This window comes from Epinephelus moara, chromosome 24 (assembly GCF_006386435.1).
Source record: "Epinephelus moara isolate mb chromosome 24, YSFRI_EMoa_1.0, whole genome shotgun sequence".
Taxonomy (NCBI): domain Eukaryota; kingdom Metazoa; phylum Chordata; class Actinopteri; order Perciformes; family Serranidae; genus Epinephelus; species Epinephelus moara.
Window position 1 is genome coordinate 30,748,777 of NC_065529.1, and position 14,903 is coordinate 30,763,679.

Here is a 14,903-nt window from a genome sequence, read left to right on the forward strand (position 1 = left end):
TTATCTGTTCTTATGCTGTGTGGGGAGCGTGTCTATGTTTCCTGGGTCCTATGTACCCCTGTTCAACATTCTGTTAACACACATTCACACATCCTGCTGTGTTTGTGTCACTTTCTTGTCACTCTCTATCCCTGATATAGCTTTGGTTTGTGCTGCATATCAATACATAAGACACATTGGACAAATAGATAACTGGAAGATTAAAGCTGATGAATAAGGGTGCGTGTGAAGGTTTCGGTCCCCCTTTCCCAAGTCTTTTTTTCCGAACCTGTTGTAAAAAGGAAATAGTCAGTTGTAATGGATGTCTCACCTTAACCTGTCAGACAGAGCAACTATGTTAAGACAAACACCTGTGCCAGTAATATCTTATCGCTCAAGAGTCTTGATTTTAATCCCCTAACCCAACCCATGTCATATTAAGTGACTACAGAGCTTTTTCAGGTTCCCATTATGTGCTATACAGAGCTAGGGGAATAGGCTTTGTTGGTATCCGTTCTTTCATACCCTTCTCACATTTAACCAGGGAGTATGGTATATGATGGTGTTTGTGTAAAAGATGTAAACGCTAAGCCACTGGTGATGGAAGTCATTGTAGCATGTATGTCATTGTCTACCCTATAATACTGTGTCTCTCATGCGCAGTTAGCCTACTTAGACAGTCTTGCTGGGTGTAGAGTCTTTCAATTAAAAAACGTTACATTTAAGGCCTCTGAGGGGCGTACGGGGAGAACTTGTTCGGACGCGTGTTCTGGGTAACAACAATAAACCAATGTCCAATTCGTCTCATTTCTTTGTGTGGTGACCCATTTATTTTAACACGTGTTCATCTTCACACAGGTAAAACATTGTATGTCCATAATTCATCTCAGGTAAGTTTCCGATTAACAGTTCAGTGTCCATCACAGGTAAGTTTCCATTCATTAACTGCACCCTATGAACTCTTCATGCTGCTACACTTGACACAGTCAAAATCTGTTTCCCCCCTGTTCTACACACCTGATTTCCATTACCTGGAGCTTATCTATATGCACTTTACACATGACTGCTCCACCCTGTGTTCAGTTTCATAATTGCATGTGAGTATATATATATATATATATATATATATATATATATATATATATATATATATAAAGATAAAGTAAACAAAAACTATATTATGGCTCCAACACTGGGTTAAATACTTATGGTCCATAAAATGAGGAGCCGAGGACCCGACGATACTTGCTGCTGCGGTGAATACCAACACATCGTTGGGCTGAACGGAGATGATGTGTTGAATAAAATCATGTGGCTGATAAACTGCTTTTGTAGTTGGAAGAAGTCATCTCAAGATAATGTTATATGTGGCAATACACCCAAACAAGGACAGAGGCATTTGTCTTTTTCTTACTACTCCTGTAACATTATCCCCACCACTTGCAGTCATTATCTGTCACAACTGCCAGAGACTGACCTCTAGTGGTCTCTGCTGTGCACTACATTGCCTTTGAGCAGCATCTCTGTATCAGTTTAATAGAAAGAGGAGCATCTGTACTTTTGAAGGTTGTGAAAATCGTATCTTCGAGATTTCTCAATACCCCAGTATACAGTAACACCTTGATAGTGCCCAAGTCTACTGGGGAACATAGGACCCTTTGTCACTATCCCATTATGTGCCATATCAATCTGGGGAACACAGGAATGACCCTGCTGTGGGAATTAGTGCAACATACTAAAATATGACCTCATGGTTTAAGACGTACCATGACATCACAACATCTCTGGTTTGATTCCATCTGGTGACAACCCTCCCTCCATGTGCCCCATCCATCTTCACTGACTGATTAAATACCAAAAGGAAAATTGAAAAACTAACTTTAAAAAGCAAGAATATAGAACATGTATCAGACAGGATGGATGTGGTAACAGTCCAGTCTTGGGAGTTGCTGCCTTCCTCACTGAGAGGGAAGCTTCATAACATAAAACCCACAGTCAGAGTCTGTTAGGAGCTCCATCATGCAGCAAATGTTGTATCACACTACTCTAGCGGTATACGTGTCTCGTCATGCGGAGAGTAACTGCTCAGGAGTTCATGAGGCTCAACAACTCCTCAACAGTGTTTCCACAGTCAGTGAGGAGACTTGTGTCAATCAAGGAGACGTTGCTCTCCTGTCAAAGAGCAGACACATCGATTCGGAGAGAAAACACCGAACTAATGCAGTCAGTGAACTCCCATCAGTTTATTGATCACCTTAAGGGAAAGTGTGCTAATGAAGATACATGTGATCTCCTGCCACGTAGAACTATGCAACTAAGTGCTCGCAATTCTACACCCTGCAATTCAATACCATTTAGCATACTGCTATACATTAAACGCAGCTCCTATGTTTATTTCACCAGCATGTTGTTTGCCTTTAACTGTAAACAGGTATTTAAAGCAGCTTATGTAGAATTAACAAATATGTCTGACTGGCCTGAGACTGTCGCTGTGAGCGGGGATATACCCACTGACAGACAGGCGAGGTCCACAACTCTTAGCTCTACTGGGGTTCTTAAATCCAATATGGGGATTAGGAGAGAGAGGGAGAGATCTAAATTAGACCTGCATCTACTCTGATGAAGTGATTTTCAGTGCTGCTGGGGATACTGAGATCAATAATGTAAGTAAGCATATATAAACCATTGTGAGGGACTTATTCAGCAGTGGTCACAAATACTATGTGCATATTTGATATATCTGCCCAGGCTTTTACCAAGAGAAGGAAAGTTTATTATAGCTGGCAAAAATTCTGTTAGCTCTTATGGGATTAGATTCAGTGCACACCTGCACTGAAAATGACTCAATTAAAGAAGCACTTTAAAGAGCCTCTCTCTCGCTGAATTATATTACTATTAGGTTCGATGGCCTGGAGTCTAATAGGGACGAGAACGCTGGCCATACGCCAGCACCTTGACCTCTGTGCAGAGACGTGAGGGTGGCTCGACACCAGAGGGAGAATGAAGATATTCAGAGTTATGGGCCTCTGTGGACCGCCTGGGCTACACTGCGGACACCCTTACACTGTGCCGATTCTCGCATCACTTTGGTCCAGTGGAGCAGAAAGGTGACTGAAACCGCTGCACTGTCAGGGCACGGTCATTTGGGCAAGAAGGAGCAGAGCCTGAACGTGCAGGGATTAGTGACAAACACAGTGATGGAACACACAAGGTCTCTCCTTCCTTCCATGTAGCTGTTAACCATTAAGAACTTTTTGTTGCCGCAATCGGTTTAAGGCCAAGAAGTAGGACAAAGTGTTGGTAAAACTAAAAGCAAAGATAAAGAGGAGGGAATTCAACCAGCGATGAGGAAGCAACACAAACACACTCAAGATGTGGTGAATAATGCATGTAGTTCTCACTTCTCACTTGCCATTTGCCCGGGGCTAAATTAGAGTCGTTGAAAAGATGCACAAATGAAAATATGCCGTTTGGATAAGAGGACAGTCTTTCTATAGTTTTGCTTAATCTATGTTGCCCACGTTAAGTATTAGTCTTGGCACTTCTGTCGCTCTGCACTGAGGGAGGAGGACGTTTTATCTCTGAATGGCTGCAAATTACAGAACACATCTATAATTTCAAGACGCCGCGGCTGCGTTTGTGTACTAACATCTCTTGTTCTTCTCATCGTGACTTCACCGTCTCACAAGGATTGCCTCTTTTTTCTGTAAAAGAATGACAGTCACTTGGAATAAAACCCAATTTCATCTCGATGCATCAAAACACAACAGCATCCTAACTGGAACTGTGATTTGCATATCTGTTGGATTTGCCCCTCTTGCTTGTGCATCCTTTTTGACAACTAACCCGTTCATTGTGGCCCAATCAAACAGAATTTGCATGAGCCAGATAGTGTACACACATCGCATCACACTTTCATGTGGCCTTTCATGATAAAACAAACAGACTCAGTGGGCTGAATGAACACAGATACTGCAATTTTAGATATTAGTTGTGGATAGCAGAATTTGGGAGGCTGTGCAACACTTCATTTAACTTAATACAACTTATTTTACTCATCAGTAAACACCTAGTCTCACCTAGCCAGACATGTCTTCACATACAACACACCAGTAGGGTGGGACAAAATATCAATATGGGAATATATCATATTACTTTGTCTTGTGTGCCGTTATCAATTCACTGGCGCCAGGTATCAATATTTTCCCCTGCCTATTTGACTTTCCAGAGTCACTACTTCATGACTCCTTGTGGTGGTGCTCATCAAATGAATGAGGGTAAAGTGAATTTAAGTTAACTAGCTTGTGGTGAAGCAGAAATTCACAGGGGGAAAATGGCGGACAGCAGGGAGAAACAAACAAGAGAAGCACTGCCAAGCATCGTTCAAGTAGAAAGTCTGGGCCCACTTCAGCTTTTACAACACAGACGGGACAAACAAAATTGATAAGAAGTACACTATTTGCAGGAACTGTCTCGTAAAAGTAAAGTACACGGGTAACACAACACGCACTGCCACATGTTCAAAACAGCCAACACTGCCACCGCTGTAAGTCAGTAAACGCGTTTTTTGTACACCGTTTCATCTCAGTTGTCAAATTCTGTGAAACTGACACCACAAAGCGATGAATAAACATATAACATATACATCAATATAGACATCAAGTATCGCAAAATCATGAACGTTACCGTGGGCAACATTTTCTGATAGTATTGTATCGTGAATTACTCAATGATCCCCACTCCTGTACACAAGTGGCACCAACCTGGAAAAACTGAACGCTATAATATTTTGGAAGATGTAGTTGCTGTTAAACTGCACTGCACTATACAGCCAGATGTTTCTGTTATTTAGCCTCGGACAAAATGATAGAAAAACCCATCTGTACAATGCAATGCAATTCAACAGCACCACAAACTGCGGCCTTCAAAGTGATTCAGTTAAATCAATACCTCTCTAAAACAGTTTTAAGAAAATCTGAACATTATAACTTTCACGAGGGAGCTATTGCACGTCTGCTGTATAAGACTGCATTAGTTTTAGATTGGTGTACCTAATAAACTGGCCTCTGAGTGTATTTTGAAGTTATAGTTTTCCTTCAGGCTGTTCACAATCTAATTATTCCCCTGTGTACTTTGATACGTCTTCAGATCTCTAAAACTTTCACACTTTTATTTTGAAGGTTAGAAGGGCTCAGCTGTCAGCCGTGATGCGATGTGATACAAATCTTCAGCGCTGCCACACCCTCATCTTGTTTTACCTCCCTTTTATACAGTGATGCCCTCCAGATAAACTGACCCAGTCACACACACAGAACAGGACACTGACAAAGGCATGCACACAGATTAACACAAGGCCAGTATATGTGGAAAAGTATGCATACATTTGAGTATTCACAGCGTGCATTAAATGTTCCAGTGTTTGTGTGTACATATTATTTGCACATAAACCCTGAGAGGGTCACCCTCTCTGCTCGCAATAAATATATGAAACCAGAGATACACATAGCAGATCAACAGCACTCCAAAAGCACTCAGTTCGTAAAGATGCTTCCAGCGTTCTGCCTGCATGAAGCAGAATATTCATCAGGGCCTTGCAACCCTTTAACAGTAATATGCCCTTATCAACACAGTATTAAGCCTACTGATACATTCAAACAAAGTGCATTATTTATAAAAAAGGGTGCTCTTGTGAAAAGAGGGAGCAAAGAACAGCTGCGTCGGATTTTCATGTTTATCTTCTCAAACACCTCCACGAATCAAACAGGCGAAATAAATCCCAACAGATGAAATCCTGCAACACCGCCTATTAACAAACACGTGTAGGGAAGTCTGATGCTTCCAGCTCAGGAAGATGACTGACGTGTTTCCATTATTAGCTTCACAAAATGATGTCTTAGCTGGGTTTGCTGTTAATGACACTCACTTTGAAACTCCACCAAGACACTTCTCTCTCCGGGTGGTAATGAAGGGAAACACAGGAACTTAAAACTGATGTGGCAAAGTCAATGTATGGGATGCAACTCTAAAGGCAGCTTTATTTTGATGTCTGCCCTGGGCTCTCCTCATTATCCATCATAACACTGTGTGAAGAATCACTCTGCATTTATGGCCGAGCGGAGGCATCAAAGGCATCGACTAAGTTCTCACAGCACGACTCCATGAGGAGAGATACCAGGCCAGATGAGAGAGGATGCAGCGGACACTTTCATTCTGGAGGCAAGTCAATCTCTGCTCTTTTTTTTCCTCCTGAGGGAAATATGTATTCTGACCATGTGCATTACATAATAAGATATCACTTGAAGTATGCTGCATTTGCAGCACTCCAAGGTTGTGTTCAATGTTCCTGTGCCCCTGCCTGAAAATCTTGATAGGCTCAGTTTTCAATAATTCAGCTATCAGTCTGAGCTCTGAGAGCATCTCTGATAGTGTCTCTGCCTGTCAGACTCAACCTGACTAATACTGTGCACCTGCATTATGAATATATTTCAGCTAGAGTCTGTTTCATTGGTTCGATGCTTGACAGTGAAAAATGTCTTTATCAGCGACTTTAGAATTCAATCAAATTACTGAAAACATGCAGAAATGTTCTTTGCTATCAACCTGCTCTGTCAACAAAACAATAACTAGTCCACAAAACAGCTGAGGTCCCCATAAACAGCCCCGTTTGCCAGATTGCGACCCCGAACACAGCTGAGCCACAGCCCCAAGTTCAACCTGAAAACTGTCTGAAAAAAGATGCTTTTGTAGCTCATCCTTAAAACACAACAGTACACAAGTTAAGGCATCCAACCAGCTCCTCAGGAACTTGCAGAGACAACAGAAACATCAACCACAATCACAATCGAAACATGATTATTTCTCCTTGCCCTTTACATAAGCACGCATATCATCCTTCCCAAAAATAACCCAGTTCCCCCCCCCCCCCCCCCCAAAAAAAACTCTTTGCTTTGTCACAGCAGCAGCCCAGGAATATTTAAGCTATGACACGGTCATCTTTTTGTACCTTAAAAACCTTGTTGTCGCGCCTCTTAGCATCAGTTAAATTAAAATGGTAATAAGACTGAGCATGGGATCGGGAAGAAATGCTGAGGGTGGAGATCAGTTACGCTGACATGCGGGATGTGCAGCTGGCTAATGATTTGTCAGGAGGCAGGAGGTGTAATTGAGGGGCTACTCACTGGCTTGCATGAGCTGTCCCTGGCGTCCAAACACCTGGGAGAAGGTGGCATGGCTGCAGGTGAGGGTGTCCTCCATGGTTATCCTGTTGGCACACACTGAGGAGAGAGACAAGAGGAGGGGGATGAGGGAAGGTCAGCAACACTGCGTCACATGAAGACAGTAAAAAAGAGGAGAGAGGAAAAGAGAGGGAAAAATAAGAGGGAGAAGAGGGAGGAAAGGGGGGGCTTGCCTTCAGTTGTAGAAGCTGGTGTGTGATCTCTGGTGATGACTGCTCTCCTCTGGACCCGTCCTGCTACTGCTGCTGCTGCTGCTGTTGCTGCTGCTGTTGCTGCTGCTGAGGAGTGAAGTACAGCCCCTCGCTGCTCACACCAATATGAGCAGAACTGCTCGCCGCACAGATAATGGGAGGGGGTGTGCCTGCCTGCCTGCTTGTCAGCATGTAAGTGTGTGCGCGCAAGAGAAAGTTCTCTGAATGTGTGCCTGTGAGAGCATTTTGGTGTGCGTGTGTGAGGGAGAGTAATTCAGGGTGGTAGAGCAGGTAGCAGAGCTGTAGGCACAGTTGCTCTGCCAGCACTCTGATCTTGTGCTTCGTCTGTACAGGCTGACAGTCCTCTGCGGCTCCAGACAGGCTGGGTTGAAGGGAAGAGCAAAGAAGAGGGGAGGCGAGGGGAGAGCGCTGCGTCTACAGCAGGTAAAAGTCAATCCTCCCTCCTCCCCGCTCACTCTCAGTGTGAGTAGACAGCAGCGTCTGTCCCCTGGGCACAGGACGGGACTGTTGTTTTCTGATCTGTGTGACTATGCCCCCTTTTCTCTCCTCCCTCTCCCTCCTCCCCTCTCTACCAGCCCTCATTTGCTGCGCCTCAGCAGTAACATCTCTCTCTCTCCTGTTCTCTCTCACATCTCTTACTCTCTCCACCCCACCCCATGCAAATCCCCTCGATCCATCTTAAAGCTCGGGCCGCTGCTGGGAAACAGATTCTAGCAAACTCGAGTGCTTCATCTTCCCCCAGTGCTGAGGAGAGGAAAAAAAGGAGGATGAGAAAGTGGAGGGGTTGAATAAAAAGTGAAAAGTAGGGCTGGTACAGCTGGTGGTTTCCAGAGGCTTCATCTTGAAAAGGAATTGTAGAAAACTGCTGAGTATAAAATAAAAATTAGCTCATACTCGACTGGAAAAAATAACTCCTATAAACTCCTACTTGCCTCGCTATGTAGTGCAACAGCTCTGGTGAAGCAGTGAAAAAATGAGATTTACTAGTGTGTGTGAAAACACCCTCCACACACTGCAGCTAACATGAATGTGTTGTCGTAAAAAATGAACAGTGTCATGAGATCAAATGAGCGCGAGATCTTAAAATACCCTCTCAGGCCTTGGAGGCAGAGTTAGCTATATTGTGCCCATTGTGCAGCGGTTGGCATGGAGACCTCTACCACAGGACTCTGAGGCTCCGACATGTTATCACACTGAAGCCATCCTCACACTGTCGAACCGCTCTGCAGTGTGCAAACCTGAGTTAAACACCCGATTTCCTCCCGAGCAACGAGGAAAAAAAAAGGAAAAACTTTGCCAGGAAGCCCATTGTCACGGTGCCATCTCTCACACCGCTGCTCTGCAAGGCGAGCTCACCGGGGACCTGACCGCAGCACTCACATCCTCGCATCACATCCTCCTGTTTTGAAAGGAAATGGCAGGACGCTCAATGGGCCACAGTGGGAGCTGGGAGGAAGGCTCGGGCAGCGGGTTGATTTAAGCAGGTGGTTCTGCAGGTGAAAGGATAATGGCGAGGCATCAAAACCATGTGTTTAAGCATAAAATGAAACAACTGTGATGTTAATACGTTTGTTTCAGAGCGGGTTAAGTAGCAATGAAATCAAAATCACAGTGTCAGATGTAACAAACAGCATGTTGCATACAAACACAACTAAAATCTGCTAAGGTCAAACTGAATGCCAGCGTTTCACAAACAAGAAGACTTGAGACGCAACTTCACTTTCAAGTCTGGGAGACTAATGCCCAGCAGAATAAATCTCCTCTCCGTCTTCATCAGTTTTAATGCCATTCTCTTTGAACAGGAAGTCTAGGCAGAGCGAGGGGTTTTTTTTTTTTTGGAGGCTGTATATTGTCATGTATGAGCAGCTGTCATTCCCTCCCACTCTGTCTCCTGTCACTGGCGGCTATCTTTCTCTAGAAGACAAATAACGGAATAGTTCAAACCAGCGAACCGGTCTGATCCAGATTCCTTACATTCAACCTGCTCTTTTGTTGGAAGAAAAGGAAAATACTAGGTCTAGGTTTCTAAGGCTTTGAAGAATGCCGTTTTTTTACTAGAGCTGAAAAGAGTAGCTGATTTATTGTAAATTAAACTGCAGCAACTTTGATAAATCAATTAATCATTTAAATACATGGGTAAAAATGACCCAAAAAATGCTGGATCCAGCTTCTCTAGTGTGAGGACTGACTCTGTTTTATATTAGTGTATCTCTGAGTTCTGTAGAGAAAAATAAAGCAAGCATATTGAAGACACACCATTTTATCGTCATAATGATTAATTAATTAACCCAAGGATCAACAGCAGATTAACAACTAATGGAAATAAAAATACAAAATAAAATTGTACCAATGCTAAATATCCTGAGGGATAACAGCCGCAATGTAATCAAATTACATACATACATTTCACCTGCTTCACATCAGCATGTTGGCATACTGTTAGCATTTAGCTTAAACCACAACTGTGTCTGAGGACAGCCTCACACAGCTGCTAGCATGACTTCTAGGCCCTGTTCAGATAAAGTAGTGTTTTCTGTTGTTTTGTTTTTTATAGATTATATTTTTGGCATTTTGCCTTATTGGACAGGAAAGCTTCAAAGTGAAAGGAGAAGAGAGGGGGGGGGGTGACAGATGACATCCAGCAAAGGGCCATCGGTCAGAATAGAACTCACAGCCGCTGCGGCAAGGACACTGCCTTTGTACATGGGGCACCCTGTCTACCAGGTGATCTAGCTGACGCCCTGAGCCAGTGGGTTTTTGATGCTTTATTTAGCTTAGAGAGTAACTTAACTCCCCCAGAAAATCTAGTCTTTGCTTTTCACCTTGCTGCAGTCAAGTACAGGTATATTTCAGGCACGGCTGGACATCAGCACCAGCAAAATGATGGTAAAATATGCGAGTTGCTGCTAGATTTGCTTCACTCACCAGCCAAAAAAATGGTGATATACTGAGAGGGAGGTAGGTTTTGAGGTGGACAAATAAAGCTAACTCCCAGCCCTGACTTCGGGACCTGGTGACATCATTGTTGGGTGTGGTTACAGGTTCAAAAGACCACATCACATCTATAAGTGATACTAGGTGTGGTCAAAGGTGAAACAGGCTTGAAATGTTCAACCTGAGTGGGCAACAAGACACTGCTCTTCAACCCGGCCCAGATGTTCATACGTAATCTGAAGGGATTTCAGCTATCAGATTGGATCGAATATTGAAAATAGGCTGTCCGATGAAGAAAAACATTGTGAAGTCAAATTAGATCATGTATCCAGTTTTGGTTTGGATCTTGATCAAACCTTCAGTGTGTTGTTCGAAACTTTTCAGAAAGACTGGGATACCTCTGATGCAAAAAAAAATCAGGATTATCCTAACCCCAGGAGAAGGGTGGATTCAGGGTGGATTTCAGGAACACGATGTAAAAGACTTAAATTAGACAACTATGTATTCATTTATTTATATTTTGCACTTGATCTGTTTAACCATTACAGTGTTAAAGCAGATAAAGTTGGCATTTCACTACCTATTAAGTCTTTCAGTAAAGTAAAAAAGGTTTTGTCTTAACAAAGAAATCCTCCAAAGAGCTGTCAATGTCAAACAAAAATCCCTTAATTTTAACTTCCATTCATCATTTTATCATTTTTACCAAAGTGACAGTCAAAAGTAGTAGTTTCTAATAATTGCATCCCCCATGCTGTTTTCTGTCTCTTCAAATAAAAAAGACTTCTAGTGACCCCACGCTGGCTTGTTCTTTACATAGCCAGTAGCCTACATTGTGATTAACAGTCCCATTTAGAGCACTGGTTAACCAGTTTTGGTGATATTGAAGATTGTATCTAGATCCGGGTGATCAAATCTAGTGTTTTGGATCATTCTGATCCAGATTAAATTTGTTTGGACTGGTCCCTGGTGTTATTTTTCCACTTCTTTAAGTAGCAGATAAATAATAATAATCCAGTTTATCTCATTTTAAATCACTAAATTTGGAAATACACAAGTATTCACAGAACAGCGTTATCTTGTTAAACTAAAAAAAGTCATCTCCAAAATGCAGTTACTGATATCTTATTATGTGTTGAAATATTCTGTGATTCAGTTAGTGCTTACCAGCCCTAAGTTGAGTCTTTTCCCAGGAGTGGATGTTTGTCCTCAACTGTCTGCATGTGGTAATTGAGCATCAAGCCCCTAAAGCAGCCTCGGCGCTCTTCCACGCCTTAAATCTGCCTCTCTGGTGTGTCGTAGTTTATTTCGTCAAGCTGGGCACAGAGCTGCATGGAAATTGCATTTTTATGAATAGGGCTGAAGCACCGTACACAGCAATCAAGAGAGAGTGCAGTGATATTTCACCCTGACAGCATGAGTATGGTGCAGCACTCTTCCAAGTGCCCACCCCTCCACACAGCTGAACACCCATAAACTACATCCAGCCATAAAGTACACCATCATGGCACTGGGGCAAATAAACACGTCGCTCCATCCCTCCGAATAAAGAAAAATCCAGCCTGTGGATCAAATCCAACATACAGATTGCATTTAATTCATAACCCCATCCATCAACATGATAGCCTCATGTGAAGATCCAGTTCACAACACATCCCAGCTCCCTGAGTTTGTTCCCAGTGCCAGGGGCACATTTCTGTTACACACCGTCTGTCCGGTGGGCTTGATAGCTTATTAATGTTACGTGAGTGTGATGGATGGGGTCTGGACAAAAATAATCTCAGCAGATGCACACACGCCAGATGAGACCTTGAAAGGTATTCAGGGGGACGGATGCGCCATCAGATTCTGAGATGCTCCTCTTTTCTATTCAGGTTAATAAACCTCTTTTTTTTATAGTGGGTGATATTCCAAAAAACAAACAGTTGTATTATTAACTTCATTATTTTGTCAGGGAAAAGGTTTATTTTTAAAGCTGCTGGGTGCATCTCATGAATATTTATCAGTTCAGAAGGTTCACACCTTACTTTGGATTTATTTCAAACATAAATTATACTAACAAACACCGTGAAAGTTGGGAGAAGTTTACTGTTGCTGAGAGCTGCTAAGAAGTGTGCACTTAATTATTAATACAGATACTTATCCTGAGATAGTTAATTTTCCACACAATAACGTCATTGCTTTGTGGAGGAGAATTAGGGTTCAGTATTCTTTTATGTCCAGTTTATTTCTTATGTAGGCCTAAATGTGTAATGCTATTTCATATATGACTTTATATGTGATATAATTTTATTATGATTTTTATGTGGTCGTTACTCTTTTGTTGTGCTTTTTCTCTTAATAAAAACACACTAATGTGCTGCTGCCATGGCGTTAAAGGGGGCACACTGATATACTGTATAAGCAGTACCCAAAAAGCATGCACACAAAACATCATTACCTTTGTGACATTGGGCCTACTGTGATTTGTGTCAGTGGAAACAAGAAACTCAAGATAAAGCGATGAGACCCTTAAAGTACCACTTTACTAACAAAAATGACCATTTGTATGTCAATTACTCATCACATGTTGCATTAAACTCGGAAGAAAACCTTTTCGCACATGCCTCCATGGTGAACGAAGAATCCATAACCAGAAAAAAAATTCTTGATTTATCAGTGTTTTAAAAGAGTAAGTTTCTGCAAAGTCACACAAAAACACAAAGAGATGCAGCAGTATATCAGCAGCTCCTGTGTTCAGCAAGGTAAATGGAGTCAGGCTTTGAAGAGAGCAAAGATAAGATTCATTTTCAGTTGTCTGTTTGGGAAGTACTGTGCATACGACTGGATGAATGGGACTTGGATTATACCGCACAAGTTATGTGAGAGTTTGTAAACTGATGTTTTGATATAGTTTTGCTGTTAAAAGCGTTGAAATGCCCCATGACTTAAATTCATCAATACTTTTATCAATTTTTAGATTCTTCATTCACCATGGAGGCATGCGAGAACAAAGTTTTCTTCAAAATTTCAACATAACAGAGTGAGTAATTGATGCACTTACATTTGGGGGACAACGCATTTCTTGAAGCTACAATATGGTGCTTAAAAAATAAATGCCAAGTCAGGCTCATATTCACAGAAAATGTTACGTTTTACATGATTAAGTTCTTTAACCCTTTGAAATTGGCTTTGACTTCTCACAAAAACATGGTACAAGGCAATTCACAACGAAAGAAGAAATGACCCAGAAAGTCTACAAGAAATTAAAAGAGGAAATTAAAAACAGGAAATTAGTGAAGAAAAAAAAGTAAAACAAACAAACAAACAAACAAACAAGGAAATGACCTGAAAAAAGGGCTTAAAAATTGGACTAATTCTTTAGGCAATGCTGGACGAAAGACATGACCCAAAAAGTTTGCAAGAAATTGGTAAAAAGAGAAAATTTAAAAATAAGAAAATTATTTTTTTTAAAAGAGAAAAGAAAAAGAAAGTAAAAAAAAAGAAAAGAAAATGAACAAGAAAGTGCTTAAAATTTTGAATAATTCTGTACCATAATTTTAAATATGTAATAATAATAATAATCATCATCATAAATACATTTTTTTCTAGGTTTTTTCTTCTTCTTTCAATGTATTATTTTTTGCCATTTTTGGGACATTTCTTACCAAGTTGCTCATTGCCTTTTTTTCTCATGTTTTTGAAAGAAATCTCACCAATTTGCTCAGGGTTCAAAGGTTTAAATACTTGAGAAAGGCGTCTGAAAGCAGCACAAGAAAAGTGATTTCGCTCCAGGTTTCAAAGGGTTAAAGGTATATCCGACACATTAACGTCTCCAATATAAACTCCCTCACTGAATGTGATATCCTTATAAATCTATGGAAGCAAATATCTGGAATCAAAAACTAGTCCTGCACGATTTGCTCCCTCTTCCATGCCGAGCTACACAAAGTGAAGCTTCACAGCAGAGGTAAGAATTTAAGGTTCTGTATGACTCACATATCAACCTCCCTGACAAGTGCACTACTCCCAAAATAGATACAGATCTCGCAGGAACTAGCAAGCTGACGATGGCCATGGCCCCCCCGGTAGCAGCTCGCTGACCTGCGGAGTAAAGGCAACGACTTAAAATGTGATTTATGTCAAGTATTACCTTCTATCGAATTCAAATAAACCAGAAACTAAAATTCTTTTTTTATAATCTGGCAGGGTCCCTGACAGGCTGTGAGAGGAGAAGGCAATCAGCAAATGTAATCTGGAAAACTTTATTACAGCCGCAGGGACATCCATTATATTAAAATAAAATAAAAAAGGTCTTGGTGACTAAAATAGCCTGAAAGGAGTCAGAGCCACTTATGAGTGCAGTTAATCATGTTCTCTCTACTTCCACATCTTGATTTTTACATAACCAGTAAACTCTAATAATGTAGAAATACATTACAGATTAAATCATCAACTTGAAAACTCCTTTTCTATAAATGATAGAAATTGATTGGGTTGAAATGGATCTGGATCGATGTCAGGGACCACGTCCACCTATTGAATTTCTGTGTGTTTATGCTCACAT